The sequence below is a fragment of the Bacillus rossius genome, assembly GCF_032445375.1.
Source record: "Bacillus rossius redtenbacheri isolate Brsri chromosome 9 unlocalized genomic scaffold, Brsri_v3 Brsri_v3_scf9_2, whole genome shotgun sequence".
Classification (NCBI taxonomy): domain Eukaryota; kingdom Metazoa; phylum Arthropoda; class Insecta; order Phasmatodea; family Bacillidae; genus Bacillus; species Bacillus rossius.
In genome coordinates this window covers 27,845,275-27,861,647 of record NW_026962013.1, presented here as the reverse complement: position 1 = coordinate 27,861,647, position 16,373 = coordinate 27,845,275, and the positions used below count along the sequence as shown (strand labels likewise).

Below are 16,373 nucleotides of genomic sequence, written 5' to 3'. Positions count from 1 at the left end.
AGAAACGGCTCCGATAAAAGCAACAAAAAAAATTAACCCTTGAAATAATCCTAAACCCGCGCTTTGGATCTGATTTTCGACAAGAAAATTTTTAAAAATTCATTAAACAGTTATTATTTTAAAGCTTCCGCGCACGTTATAAGTTATACTTCTATGGCATTAATAAATTATTTATGTATTTTAACACTAAGTACATGTTAGTATATTTGTTATTGCTTAAACGATTGAAATCAGCTTGTAAATAATTACAACAAGCAACCTTAACTTAATTGAGCTAAATCATCATTATTATATAATATTATTGTATTTTTTATGCTTTAAAAAAGTAAAAAAAATTAGAGTTCCTTGAGGTTACCAAAGCGCGCTCTGCCGCTGTGCAACCGAGCCGATTGACAAATTGCAAAGAGAATATGTACCTTGTACAATCATTCTAATGTCCGTTTTCTTAGGTATTTTAAAATTTGAGATTAATGTTTACTGTAGCCATTGTGGTTTACCAAGCATATTCCGGGGTAGTTTCACCATCACAAAGTTTCATTTGGCACACCAATACGTTTGGCATGTACCCTAATGTTTATGAAAGTTACTTTATGCGGGTTCATGTTACTACACATCTTTTGTGTCCCGTTTCCGTTCATTAAAACCTCCGTTCCATTTTTAAAAATATCACTCGATAGCCAAGATGATTACACATCAAAAATACAAATACCCAACTTCGCGTGTGATACCGGGCCCGAATGACCCATCAATCAAAACAATAAAGGCACATTGGCGCTGTCCTGTTTTGACATAATTTTACTTCCTGCACGTGTGCTCGTGGTGTGACGGACCACTCCGACCGGGCGTCAGAACAGTGATCTCAGCGACGGTCGTTGAATGTTTGCGTGAAGTTTCAAACTCCGCAGAACGGCGCTCCCGATTCAGGGGATCCGAGGAAAATTGACGACGACGACGGTTGGCTGGAGCTAACCTGACGCGGCTATACGAGCCTGCGGTCTCCCACGAGGCCGCCGCCGCCGATCCATCATATTGCCATCCGGGGCAGTTAGTGTGTGCGAGACCAGAAACCGAAGTTTCTATAACTCGCTTAGTGCATTGTAAATCAGGTGCACCCCACACTTTTGTAGAATCACTTGGATCAACGGGCGGGGCGCGTGTCTAGTGGGATAGGTTTGGCACACGGGCCTGTGTGTGCGCTGGTAGGTTGTGTAATGCTAGAAAAGTTACGTGTACCTAATTCGGCGGGGGAGAGAAGCTCCCCACCAGCTAGATCGGCTAACTGGCGTGATGTAGTGTCGTGTTGGTGTGCAATAGAGGCTTGTCGGTGTGCTGTAATTTCAAGTGACCTAGTTAAATTCGGGTGTGGCGTGTAGTGTAAAGCTGTGCAAGCCGCTCCTACGAACCCCTGGGAACACAGAAACATGCTAGGGTAGTTAGCCCATTATTGCATGTAACAAGGTAGATCAGGCCGTCACTTCACACAGGCATATCATCGTGTGGTCGTGTTGGTGATACGGTAAAAGAATTTACATATATTAGTAAACAACTGGCCGCCTTAAGGACCGAACTATTGCGTTCCAATATAGTTCGGTCAAAGTTAGGCTAAACCAGTATGGCTGTTCCCACGAGGCGAAAGGGCCCCGGTCATTAAAAGTACTCCCTCCCCTCCCCCCACCATCCCTCCCCCTACCCCCTCACACCAACACCCACCAACCCAACCCTCGGTCCCGCGCGCCACATGGCACGCAGTCCGCCTGCCAGCTGGGGCCCGTGAATGCCCCTTTTCTCGGAAAGGCTGCCGGCCCGGTGCAGCTGATTGAATGGGGTCACGCGAACCACACCGTGGGTCCCCCAAGGGCTCTCTTCCTTCCTGGGACCGCGAGCCGGGATGGGCTGTCCCTTCGCCCCCATGTTATTATTTATCTTTTTGATGCGTATCTTGGCTCTCGGTATGCACGGCAATTTGGTAGGAGTAATTTCGGAATGGAACGGAAGTCGCACGGAACGGAAATGCGTGACCACGTGTGCTGCCGTCGTGAGGCGGACGGACAAGTACGAAGGGGAAACTTCGCGCACACTCACTCGCCGCGGCGCTAGTGTCTCGTCTCGTGACGTCACGGAGCATGCGCGATGCGTCCGAACAAATAGAATGTCCCGCCAACTCGGTAACACACTATTGCCGGCTAGATAAGTAATGGCATTAAGAATCAATGAAAGATAAAGAAATACTTAAGGGTAAAATACAAATATGTATCTAGTAAATTCAGGGATACCAATGTAAGTAGATTCCAAAATATACCTTCCTTAGTTGTGAGTCACGGTGAGTCACCCCACTCGAAATGCGTCTCTACATGCGCGCCCGGGCCTGTGTCCATTACTTTCCTCTCTGGTGGCGGACCGTTGTACGCCGGACTGTCGGACGCCGGGGATTGCCGGACTATGGGAATACGACCAGACGTCTAACGAGCCTGGAGGCGAGTTGTTCGACGGGGTGGCGCCTCCTCTACCGCGACCTTGCTGGCGCGATGGGGTCGGGTTTCCCTGCATGCCGCCGCGAACTCGTTGGCCTTATCTTCCTCCCTCTCCTACACTTCTTCAGGTTCTTTCCCCTTTACCATTCCCCTCCTCCTCCTCCTCACTCTCTGTTTCCAGCAACTCCGCGTGCTCTAACATCTTACCGGAAAACATTTCCCTCCTTGCTTCCCCCCGAATTCGACTAGATGACCGCATTATTCTTTACGATTCGATTCGGTGAAATCGAATCATATAGGAACGATGCAGATGTTATGATACCAATATTAATCCGAACATACTTACAAGACTTATTAATCAATTAAAGTGGTTCACCATCTCCTGTTCTCCTTCCCGCTCCCTCCTTAACCGACTCAGTGTCCCAGTTATAAAATTTAATAGTATCAACTGTAAGCGTTGTAGTGTGCCGAAACGACACAGCTGTCTAGTACAAACTGTTGTATTTATATCAATATTGGCATAACTATTATTTATGGTTTTCGTAAGTTCTATGTAGTATACGGCTGACTCTATGCCCACGCGGAGTTATTTTACAGTTCATTCTACGACCCTCTAGGAGGAATTTATATTTGTTATAAATACAACAATGTAAATTTATACTAGCTTAAATTAAGAACTTTTAAGAAAGGTAAGCATGTAGAAGTTTCGTGCAAATATTCGTGCAAATAATAATCTGTGTATTATTTAGAAATTTTTTTACATCCGTCGCTCAAGGATGAATGATCGCTTCTACATGATATGACTAGTCATTTGGTTAATGCAATAGTAGTGGGGTAGTAAAGCTTTTCATATTTCATATTATGGCTTACCAAGTGGGGCGTGATTAGGCTCTAGCCAACACAGTAAGACTGATAACTATATTAATAATACTACTATTTACCTATTTGGCGCACAACAGGAGTAGTTTATCATTGTAGTACTGTGTTGGTTCAATGTCATAAAAAGTAACTCAAACAGTTTTAGATAAGCACATGCGCGAATACTGCTTTTTTTTTTTTTTTTTTTTGTAGCTTGCAGCGCGAAAGAATGGATTTTTTTCACCAATTAGTAGATGTTGAAAATGTAAACTTTATTTAGAAACAGGATGGAGCCCCTCCCCATTGGAATCACTTTGTGCGATAGTGGTTGAAAGTCGAAGTGCCTGACCGTTGGACAGAGGTAGAAGTACATAACCTCAAAACACGTTGATGAGGTGGTCCGAGTTCCAAGTGAAATAGAAAAGCGAAACACTGCGCAGCATACTTACCTGGCGTAGGGGCTACCCTGATCAAGCAGGGGGTTCCCCCAGGGTGAGGCTCTTCCCTTGCACTTCGGTTGAGCTGACCTCTGCGATTACCCCAAATGTGGGTAACTCGGGCGTCGAGACGACAGAGCTCTTTTTTTTTTCGCTGGCCTCCTCGTTCACCTGACATAACGCCATGCGAGTTTTTCCTTTGGGGTTTTATAAAAGATAGTTTCTACGTCCCGCAATAACTGAAGAGGCTATTGCTTCAATCCGGTGGTTGTGTGCCGTATAACCTTTGAATATATATACTGTATAGAAGTCGCCAGCCCAGGTTAAAATTTCTAATGCGGTTTTGAGGTAGTTGGTTAATTCACCGCCGCAATCGCCACCATCTGTAGGTCATTGACTTGTGGTGGTCCCTAGCGGACAAGTGTCGAACTCTTGAAACACACCTTCCCCCTCCCGTTGAACGACCTTGAGCTGCAGTGAATGATTGGTGGGGGGTGCGGGGAATGACAGCGGGCGACAGTGCTGCGCTCTAACGTGTAAATAACAACCTAAGACGATACAGGGCGTTACGGCAGCGCCCTGCAGCGGTGAAGTTCCCAAGCTGCTCATCATACGCTCCTGAAAAACGTAGAGTAAATCCTATCCACTGGCGACTTCTATACAGTATACCTATATATTCAAAGGTATAACTAAAGGTGCATATATTGAACATTTGCAACATTTGTAAGAAAAAACTAGGTTAGTTTACCTTCAATTTGATGTATGATTTGTTGTAAGTAGTCTAAATTAAACTGTTATAATGTACTATTGAAACTGGAACATTATTTTTCTGAACGTCCTGTAAACAGGGCAGAACGAGTCGATTGTCCCGGTCGGGAACGTTTCACTTGATGCCGCTCGGAAGAAAAAAAAACTGCTGGCGGGGTGGATGAATTATGTTAGAGGTCCTTGGAGGAGGAGATGGGAAAAGGTGGAGGGTGTGTTTGTCGGTCTCTAACTGGAACACCTCATTAGTTGCGCCTTGCCTAGCGGCGAGCTTCCAACTGGGTCCCCTTTGAGCCGAGGAGGCGGCGCTCCGAACACCAGGACCACGATAGCGACACGCAAGATCCGCTATCACACACCAGCTTCTTCTGCGTTCTGTTGCGCCAACGAGTTCAGAACCACGTCGGATTTAGTTTACAGACAGATGTTGAAGGGGCCCGTCTAGTCAGGGGTGTGTGTTAGTGGGGCGGTATGATAAGCGCTACTCTCGCTGGTGGTCCTAGCGAGTTGTCGCCTCTAAGCGCAAGGCTGTGAACTGGTGTGTAGTCTTCTCGTCTTCCATAGGACAACTGTGAAATTTGAGCGGTGACCGTAACGTTATATGGCTCAGATATGTAGATAAATGTGTAATGCAAGTTCCTTTGAGTGCTTTCAAGAATGCCTAAAAATTACACTGTAAACACGCCTTTTAGCCATTTTAACTCTTCTAAAAATACAATTTAAAAAATTAATCCTAAATCAGAAGTATTTTTCGGCCCTCAGCGAATTCTTTAATGGTTTTTCGTTTACACACCCCATTCGGATATCTTGAGTAGTTTGGAAATCGCTTTGTTTTTTGAAGAATTTAACGAAGCTGTAAACTAAAGCTTTCGCAGCCATTGTCAGTAGGTTGTGGTGTCTTGGACTCAGGTCGCGTCTGGATGTCTGAGACGAGACACCGTGTGATTGTCCAGCAGCCTCGGTCAAACGGGGAACAAACTCATTTTCCAGCTGAAGCCGGAATTACAATGGTCCGTTTCCTCCGTTCGTCAGTCAACCGTCCGTCGATCAAGTGACCTGCAGCCAATTGTATAGTCCGAAAAATTGTATAGTATAAAATTGTATAGTCCGCCCGTCCGCCCGTCCGCCCGTCCGCCCGTCCGCCCGTCCGTCCGTCCGCCCGTCCGTCCGTCCGCCCGTCCGCCCGTCCGCCCGTCCGTCCGTCCGTCCGTCCGTCCGCCCGCCCGCCCGCCCGCCCGCCCGCCCGCCCGCCCGCCCGTCCGTCAAAAGCTTCGTAACTTAATACTTTCGACGGACAAACGAATGAAATTATAATCTCCAAATTAGACATTTTTAAAATATAATTCTGCAGATGGTTACATAATTTAAAAAATAATAATTTTTGAACACATTTTAAAGTTTGTGTTTTGAAAAAAAAATCGTCCGATTCACAGAACTGTAATTAATTACGCATGGTAACTCTGGAAATGCTGGGGAAAAAATTACTGGAGTGATAAATATTTTCTTTAATGAGTTATACGTGCATAGCTTAAATAATTGTCTAAGTATACAAGATAAATTTTTCTCCAAAATTTAAGTTTTCTCAACAGTTGGCAGCATGTGGAAAGGAAAACATTATGACCGAAGAACGGGAGTGTTGTAAATCGCTCGGCTTTTAACGGACAGACGTGACGGGCTATTGTAATTCCGGCTGAAGAATACCAATGTAAAGGTAGGAAAGCCTGAAGGTAGGAAAGTCTGAAGGAGGATTGGTACAACATGTTGCTTACGTCCTGAAGAAGTCTACTGCGCTCTGTGCCTTTACGTCGATAAGCGACGTACAGACTTAATTTAATTCCATGGAATTTTTAATCTTACAACTCGTTACAGTATTCGTAGCTATTTTTTTTTGTGCATGTGTACTGGTGATTTATGTCGGTCTGATCCAACAGCTGTACGGCGAATTAGGCCAAGCACTGAGCTATTAAAACAAAGGTCCGTATGTTATAGGACGAGACCCCCGCATACCAAGCACGCTCAAGGCTATGCATTTCTCACGCCATAGAGCGTCGTAAAAGTGGTCGCGGTTTTCCTTGGACGTTCTTTGTGCCTCTCCCGAGCTCTGGCTGGTGCGTGATGTCCCTTCGGTTCCAGGGTAGCCAACTGTCTGTTGCCAAAGCGAGTGACGTCCTTTTTGTGTGCCGCGCGCTGCCAACCTTGTGGCCAGTCGTTGGGATAGTGTTTTTTTTCCCCTAATCCTTCAGTGTCGGGGAACTGGTGTTCCTTTGTTAATGCGGCGTGCTGTCCTTATTGTGGTAACCGAGCCTTTTCTTCGCGACAATGCTGTTGTTTAATTTTTTGTGAAGACACAGAAACTAGATATTTTTAAGTAGTTTTGGTCCCACGTTGCAATGCCTCTTTGTAATTTTTTTGTTTGTACACACATTCAAAGCATTCTCTCTATCTCTCTTCTTATGTCTGTAACTATATATCTCTTAATATCTCTATCTCTTTATATTCATCTCTCCATATCACTCTATATCTCTGAATATCCCTCTCTCTATCTATATATCTTCATATCTATCTATCTTTATTTTTGTCTATCTCTATATAAATATAGCAGCATAATTCACTAAACCTTTATTTTTATCTCTTTATATATCTATCTTTATGTATATATTCATTTTTCTCCTAATCTATACATCTATATCACTCTCAAACTCTATACCTCTCTGTATATTGTGCCGTTTCTAGGTATGGCACTCGTGATTTTATGAGTAGGTAATTAATTTATTCACATTTCTTTTTTTATCTTTCATGTTAAATAAATTTTAATATTTTTATGCAAAAATTGTATTTAATATTTATTTATCTTTACATATTTCATTATCTTAATGTTAAAGTTTTGTGTAGTTATTTAATTAATAATGTCTTAAATGTGTTTGTTTCTATTATAATCAAATGTGTAAGGCAAAGTGAAGAGCTGCTTAATTTTTTTATTATTTATATTTACTATTATATTTGTTACTTTCAATAAATTAATATAACAATATAATGAAATAATAAAAACATAATAACATAATTATAGTGGATTGTTTGTAATCTTTTACTTTATTAAATATGCAATATATAATGTATTTCTGAACTTACAATATTGTAATGAAATATCAAAAGCTAATTATTTAATGTATTTCTTTGTAAGGCATTATGCCATAGGTATTTTGGAACTCAACTTTTGTTGGCACTGTTCTATACAGTGGTGACTCTTTGGTCACGGCTAAATTCCTAGCAATTTGCTGTCTCTGCCTTCTTCATCTCGTGGCAGCCATCAAAACATGATTTAGTTGTAGCTTCTGGTGTATCGTAGTATTATGGAGTAACTTAAGACCATCTACCCGCCTGAAGGGCGGTGGGCGTCCTGGTGTGACGAGCCGTATCCAAAATGAAATGAATACCTGATTTTTAACTAGGAGTGGATTTCCCTCCTCTCTTCGACGGCCTCAGGATGTGCTCCAGATAAGAGTTACTCTTCTGTTCTCCGCATGTAGCATGAATTCATCGGACAATTAAATTTCTCTTTTGGACACATTAACCTGCTAAAGTAAAATCAAATTCAGATATAACAAAATGTTTAAATGTATTGTAACCTATTATTAATTTTTTTTGATGTATACTAGTTGGGGCCCTAGAGATAAATTTATTATTAATTGCGAGATTTAATAATACTCAAAAAGGTCACTTTTTTTAAGAGTTTATATTTATAATTGTAATTTGTTTTTTTTTGTAACTCATAATATTTATATATATAAAAAAGAAAGTAAAGTGTGATATGGCTGCCCTCTGATATATGTCTAATTAATTTTTTGTTCATACCTTCTAACCCTCAAAATTTCTTGACAGCATAAAGTTTGTTTGATCTTTAATATATATACGTTAATAAGCACCAATCTGATATATGTGTGTTATTTTGTTTCCCAGTTGTTTATTTCAATAGGTATGTCTTAATTATTTTTAACATAGTATGCTTGGTTATAAATCGCAATATGTTCTTATTTCTCTATAGTAAATTATACAATTCTTTAGTTAATACATAATAACGTAGTACAGTAAATGTAAACGATCCGACATATCTGAAGCTTTCATGTGTTATAGTGTCCTTGGGTAACTTCCAATGCCACACATTGAGGTTATGTAGGATGCTATAGCAGATGAACAACTGCAGTCAAAACAAATATGTCACAATATCTATAGCTTCTTCCTTCACTCAGTATTTCTCTATCACATTTTCTATCTCTATCCCTCTCTATTTCACTCCGTCGCTCTCTGCCTCTCTTTCACTTGACGTTTTTCCATTTTTGTTCAAAACGAAACATAACACGGAAGTCGAAATACGACTTAATTTCTACGAAGATTCTGTTATTTAAATTTCGAAGAACTCCTCGTTTATTTCAGGTGAACTCTTCATTGAAAAGTAGAAAAATTACGGGCTTCTAAAATTTATTCAGGTATATCATATTCGTGCTTATATAAGGATCGAAAATACACTAATGTGTGTTTGAAAAAAAAAGGGGGGGGGGGGGGTCGGGGGAGTGTGCGTCAAACGTAAGGTTTTCAGAGCGAGGAAAATTTGCTGTAACTTTGTGAACATTCGTGCTTATCGCGTGTTGTTTCTAAAGATCACGGCGGCTACGTGCTCGCTCCTCAAGTCTGTTAGCAGTCGGACCTTGTGTGGTCGTGTGGTTGCTCACTGGAAGATCACGCGCTCGTCTTTAGTGTTAACCGTTGCGAGACTTCTCGATGCCACGACGGCACACTGTGTGCTGTTTGGATCTTCAGAGCCTCCCGTCCACGAAAAAAAAATTCATTAGCGTTCAACACCCTATTTATTTATTGAATTTTTGACTTATTTTACGTGACGAAGTTAAGGTATGGACTTCTCTACCACTGAACAACTAACTTGTAAAATTAAATGTAAAGTAATAAGAAAACAAACATACATAACTAAACTAATCTAAATAAAATACAATAAACAAGAACATGATAAACAACTTATAAACTAAATAAACAAAACATTTACTAGCAAGTAATGAAACATGGTTGACGCATCTGAAACTACAGGTTACATGGTTACATGGCGTTACCATGGTGCAACTTCCGGAAATTTTTTTTAAATAGTTTTTCGTTTCATGGTCCATAGACTCAAATAACATCAACACTATATATATATATATATATATATATATATATATATATATATATATATAAACATAGATCACATTTTTGTTGAAACGAAAACTGTCGTAATGTTTCACAAATCACTTCTAAACTGATAACATAAAATATATGAAAATGGAAAATCTCTGTCGAATTCGTTAATGGACAATATCCTACCAAAGTGGTAGAAATGAGGAAGGTCTTTAAAAACAGAAAAATTACTGTAACTCCCATAATATAATTAATATCACGTCCGTACACTCAATTAAAAATATTCGTAATATTTTAGCTGCATGGAAAATGAATAAAAATTTAATAATCCATTTTGTAATATTGGATAACATAAATATGTTAGGTACGTACATCAAATTCTTAAAATGTTCCATAAGAGTATAGAAGTTGCCAAAATATTTCCAGAATAAATAGGTACTAAGAAATCTACCTATGCATGTAGGCTGTGCCGAAATGAATATTTTTAATAGTAAACTCAGAGCGTAATATATACAAATATAATACAAAAATACAAAAAATATATATATATATCATATCAAATACATTGGAAACTAAAAACCAGCCATCATTAAACTTATCATTAAAAATTTTAACCCACAACAAACAGTTTAAATAAGCACACACTTGCTCTTGTACATGGCCGTTGAGATAAAACAAGGGCCCACTTCCAACACTTAATGTAAAACTTTTCAAACCTCACGGATAAAATAATTAAAGACTATAATCGTTATTGTGACTCAAAACTGCAGGCGTGATCTGTGCGTATCTCATTACTTGTAAGGTTTGCCATGAATTATGTTAACAATGGACGTGTAATTTTTGTCCTAAAGCCAATAATTATATTTTTAAAAAACATATCTCACCCCCTCGACCTCCCTGCTGACGGAGAAATACACGGAATTACTTCGCAAGTGGGAAACAGTGCGGACGTTGCCGTAATCTGGGTGTTGTCTCGCCGGGGTGCGCGATTTTCTTTTCGCCATATGTACAAGTCATATGAGCTCTCTCGGGCCTTCGCCGTTCCTGAAGACCACGATGTCGATAAGACATTACGCTCCGAGTATTCACATCAATTCTCCATTACTTTACCATTAAGGGGCTCGCCCAGTGAAGCTCTGTATCTGTGTCATCGAGGCGGGCTGATAAGTGCGACGCTCGCTGGTGCTTCCAGCGCGGTGTCGCCTCTCTGAACTGGCGCGCAGTCTTCTCGTCGTGGTCCATTACATAAGAGTCTTTCAATAAATCTCCATCTGGTGTTTCATGCCTTAAATAATTGCTCCGGAAACACGTTTCTGTATTGAGCTGGTTACGCCCTTGGCTAGAATCCTGGTGCTGCCAACGTGATTGTGGTTGTTTTTATGTTTTCCCGAAATCACTCGACTGGGATGGTTCTCTATCGTGGACCATAGCCGACAGGGCTACCTGTTCCAACATCCTTAGTGTTTGTAATTATTGTGCTACAGTTTGTCAGTGGCTTTAATAAAAATGGGGGGGGGGGGGGTGAGTATGAGTTAATCTCTCCACAACCTCCCCCCCCCCCCCCCCAACTATAACTAAGAAATTTAAACTGGAATGATTATCTATGATGATATACTCCAAGCCGCAGGAGATATTTGAAGTCTGTTCAGTTATTCTGTTGAAATGTATTATTTTTATATTTTTTAGTGCTGCTGTTCTGTCTTTTTTTTCCCGTAACATCAGATCTCTCTGAAAAAAATCTGATAAAACCATTGTTTTGATAATGACGTTTCATAGCGTCAGAATTGAGTGGTAAAATATTTTTTTTATAAACTGTTATTTTTTTTTATCTCACCTTTTCCCATTTAAATGAGAGGTGTTCCATACCACTTAGACCCTTCTAAGTTGGGTCCGCCAACGCGGTCTCTAAAAGACTTCGAGGTCTAAACTATAGGTACAATAAAACAATTAATATGACATACATAATTTTTTATTTGTATGTCGCCTTTTTCATCCTGTCAGTTTTTGATGCATGTTGCTCGTGCATTGTAAAAAATTTTTTTCTTAATTTTTTTCATATCGCGCCTAAAGAAGTATAACTTAAAAATTGGGGTATTAAAAAAAACTTGGGGTACTATGTGTCGGGACACGGTCGCAAGTTTAAAACGTAAATACGTCGTGTAAATGGGAAGTTAAAAAAAAAGACAGTAGTTTAATTCAACGTGCAGGCTACTATCGGTGATGCCTGCACTCGTACTAGGTCAGGAAACGTCCGCCATCTTGGCTATCTTCCACTCACTGCAGTGTCTGGTTAGTTCGGCACCGGCGAGTGTAACTTTTTTCATTCGTCACAAGTTGGTCTTCTAATCGTCGTTTCTTGTCCTTCAGATATGCCTCGTCATTGTATTTTTTTTTTCAAACAATCTTCGAGATTTCGTCACAGATGTATATCTTACACTTTTTTTTAAAAAACTTTCCTAATGTGGTTTAAATAGTTAACTATTTTTGTACAAAATGAATTTTGTTTGATTCAGTTTGGTTAACGCGCGGGTCCAATAAAAGGGTCACCCGGAATTTAACGTTCGAGTAAGTTGCCTATTACTGTTAGTGACCTGTAAGTATTCAAAAATGGTTTATAATGGCACGTGCGTAAATTCTTACTCGACTTATGCGCAACTCGAATGTAGGCTACTATAAGCCTGGTTTATTTATTTTTGTTTAAAAATCTAACCTATTTTCATTACCACTATGCTTTCCAAACTGCCATCCCGACATGTAAGAAGTATTCTCGACAAAAAATATTGAAATTTTTCCGGCTGCCGCCTTCGCGCCGCGCCGCCATGGTGGTGTGATGCCCGTCAGAGCCGACGCGCAGTCGCCGATATCGCTGGTTTTTGTACGTGACATTCGACGACAGGTGCAAATTTCGCAGTCCGCTGCGCTGCGCTGCGCTGCGCAGGGTGGACCGGCTTGGCGTGTTGTGGCTTGATGTTTTCAGCCCCGGTGCTACGCACTTCGCCACTAGCGCAACCAAAAATAGTATCTACAACTGCGCGAAAAGTTTTACTAGTTAACAACTAGGGCCCGTTCTACAATGGCGCGGAAACTGGGACGGATCACGTAGACGCAGACGGATCTCCGGTAACCTTTCATCTCACAGAAACGTAACGAATGGCAATAATTGAAATTGCATTTCAAGTTACGAAATATTAATTTAATTAAAAAAAATATATATTATGCTTCTTTATAGCACGGGCAAAATTTGCATATATAATAAATCTAACCACGAAGTAATAATATAACACTATATATTGTTGTACTTTAAACCTTTTTTAAAACATATTTAGAACATAAGCAAACATGGTTACCACCACAGCCAAGTACTCGGTTTCTATTGGTCGCACGAAGCATTGCCGACCTAATCAGTACGGGTCCGTTTCCGTCTGCATGCTGTTGTAGCAACTCTTTTGCGTGAGGTACGTCTCCGTTTGCGTGATCCGTCTTAGTTTCCGTATCATTGTAGAACGGGTCTGAGGCTGTGTTCATAAACTACGCAACTACGCAACGGCACGACTAGCAACAAAAGCTAGATAATCACAGTAGTTTATAAAACACGCAAGTCGCAAAATGAAACCAACCAAACAAATTAAAATTTTAAAACAGGAGAAAATAAATTTCTACCCCGGACTTCTTTTGACAATTCATATTTATCAAAGTTTTTCAAGGGTAGCCATGGTGTATATAATAAAAAGAACATAGACCTGTTAAATGCACACAACGTCGCCGTCTTTTAACGGTTACGGAACTATTCAAATATGGCCATCTAAAACGTTAAGTTGGAAGTGTAACAATATTTATGTCGCGTTATTGCTCCTTGCGTAGATAACGGTCTGCGTGAAATACTGTACTGTATATAAAATATTTTGCCAATTTTTCAAAAAATCCGACACTTCAAACATTACTTTACATTTTAATGATTGTGACTTAAATTATTTGTTCTTACAAACGGTTAAATTAAATTAATCAACTTACCTTTACTATTCTTACGGTGTGCAGAACTTCAGAATGGTGACCTCCTGATTTTAAAACTGCTCAAGATATCCCAGTTCTGTCTGTTTACGAAAATCATTCAAAATTAGTCAAGAGGGCAGATGAGTAGATATGTTTCTGTATTTAGTTTCTTAAACTGTATTTACAGGAGAGTGAAACTGGCTGAAACGCGTCACAGCCTTGCGCTCAGAGGAGATGTCGCGCTAGAAGCACCAGCGAGGGTTGTGATTGCCATCCCGCCTCACTGAAACAAAATACAAATTTTGAAGTGAAACTTCTTTGCTGAAGGGGCTAAAATTTTTTCGAGCGTTACGAGAATTTCGATCGCATTAGGGAAATAAGTACGTGATGAGTAGAGATCTGTAAAATTCGCGGATTCATTTCGCGATAGGATAGAGTCCAAATACTTTTGACATTGTTTTGCTTCAGTGATTGGGCCACAGTTTATCTGAAGGACTCTGGGCCAATGAAAAATCTTTAACAGAAGAATTAGCGTATCACGATCATTCCAGTCAACAGGTGTTACGATTCGGTAACCAATCAGCAGATTCAATTTGCACGAGTGCATAGAGGATCGTGGAGTCTATCCTTTAGGGATTTTAAATCGCGAATTTTTCCGGTCTTTAGTGATGAGGGAACCGGTAGATGAGGAGAGTGCGACAGCGGCGACGCCACTCCAAAGCATGCGTTCGAATGGGATGACGGCAAAAGGGCGGGGGGGATACGTACGTAGCGTAGCATGCTATTTGCTAGTTGTAACAGCCGGATGGGGAGACGGCAGGAGAGAGGTAGAAATGATGCAGCAGTGATGCTACGGAATTCTCGTAACGCTGCTTGTGTTTGTCTACTCCTCAATTTCCGACTATAGATTGACGCTACCATATTTATTTAATTTTATTTTAAGTATCTACAATTTATTTATTCGTGTGGAAAAGAGTTGTTGATTCGTGCTTTTAATTTTATAAGTATTATTAATTTTATTGTGAATAGTATAATATAAAATGTACAGAAATAACTCTATCTGTACCTAATAAGCAAGATGTTTCACTTCTGTCGCGCGTGGACTCCAAGAGAGAACTTTTCTTTTGTCTTACAAAACAACATGACTAGACAACTACTGTGGGAGAATAATAGCTAGACCATAAGTTTTAAAATATTCTTACGTGCATAATGTGGGGAGAACAGTAGGTTCGTAAGGTATTAGTTCAATTTATTTATTACTTATGTTTACACCATAAATTTAATTACAGCACTCAAGATTTCTGTCCACAACAATTAGTCTTACACATTAACACTTTCCACTGGAGCTTGGCTCGACAGTGGCTCGGTCTTCTGTCCGCCTCTGACCGCTTCCTTCGCCCACTCACCCACACCGCGCCGCAGCACAGTCCTCGACTATCGCTCGTCGCACCCGACTGGCTCGCCAGGCCTTCTCGCAGGTATCGCCTCCCGATAGGTCCGGTTCGCTCAGCAAGGGCCACTTGCCCTCTTCACCTCTCGCTGATCGCACTGGTATCGCCATTATCACTCCCCGAGTGGAAGAGACACTCCGCTCTTCGCTCTTCGCTCGGAACTCTCGCGGAGGCCGGCGTCGCTGCTTTTATACTCTTGGCAGAGTTTCTGGAACCAACTGTTGGGAAAGGGGGGGGGGGGTTGGAAGTGTCATGTCATTTTGGGCCGACCCGACGCCCGAAAAATCCACATGGGCGGTGTTTATACGCGCCCACTCCGCGTGGCGGCCTCGGGGAAACCCGCTGTATTCCCAGGCCGCTAAAAGGGTCATTGACATTGGTCTGAGGCATGACGGTGCGTGGGGAGCGGAGGGCGAGAAGGGGGTAGCGACCTACCCTTGTAATCCGGCCAGGCATGCGTGGCATGCGTGGCATGCTTTACGTTAGTGGACGACACGTGACACGGCGCATGACGTCAGTGGCCGTGCAGGGCCGCCAGCCAGATCCGAACCTGGCGTCGCTGTCTGGTGTTCGTAACAATAATTTTACAATTACATTTATCAACCGTGTTTCACAGTCACGATTTGCAAGTGCAAGTGGGTCTCTCTCCCCCCCGCCTCCCCCCCAGAAATGCCCTTGACCGTGTGTGTGTGAGGTAATGAATTCTATCTTCTCTTCTATTGAACGGAATGCCGTGAGCTCATTTCGTGCTCACTGATACAACAGAAGGCGTGTAGAAAAAAAAAAAAAGGTAGGTATCGTGCAGGGGCATCGCGTCACGTTTGTCTTGCGAACACTGGCCACCACGCGAAGCTGTTCGCGAACACTGTCGACAGAACAACAGCGGAAGAAGGACACGTAGTCCTTTTGGTACTGTCGAATTTGAGACAAGCTAGAAACATTAGATCAGCGATGATCAATTGGTGGGCCCACACATGTAGAAATTTTCAGCAAAGATATATTATTCGATGTATAGGTACTGTCGTGTATTGGTATTCTTTTTTTTTTTTAAATTTTAATTTTTAAAGTTGCGGTATCTCGCAGAAATTATTTTAAAAAATGTATATGTAATCTATATTTTATTCAGTATTAATAGTTGTTATATTTTAAGATTTGAATTGTTTATAAATACTATTTTTAAAAAACTTTTTTTTTCGTAAGACATAAAACGAATGAGA

General features: G+C 41.0%; 1 protein-coding gene and 1 pseudogene across 4 annotated transcripts in view; both read left to right on the top strand.

Annotated features, from left to right (window-relative positions):
• The window catches only part of LOC134543255 (dual 3',5'-cyclic-AMP and -GMP phosphodiesterase 11), a 295,462-nt gene that overhangs the window by 128,458 nt on the left and 150,631 nt on the right, over positions 1-16,373 (top strand). The gene's annotated exons all lie outside the window — the stretch shown is intronic.
• Positions 3,771-3,921, top strand: LOC134543364 (U1 spliceosomal RNA; annotated as a pseudogene).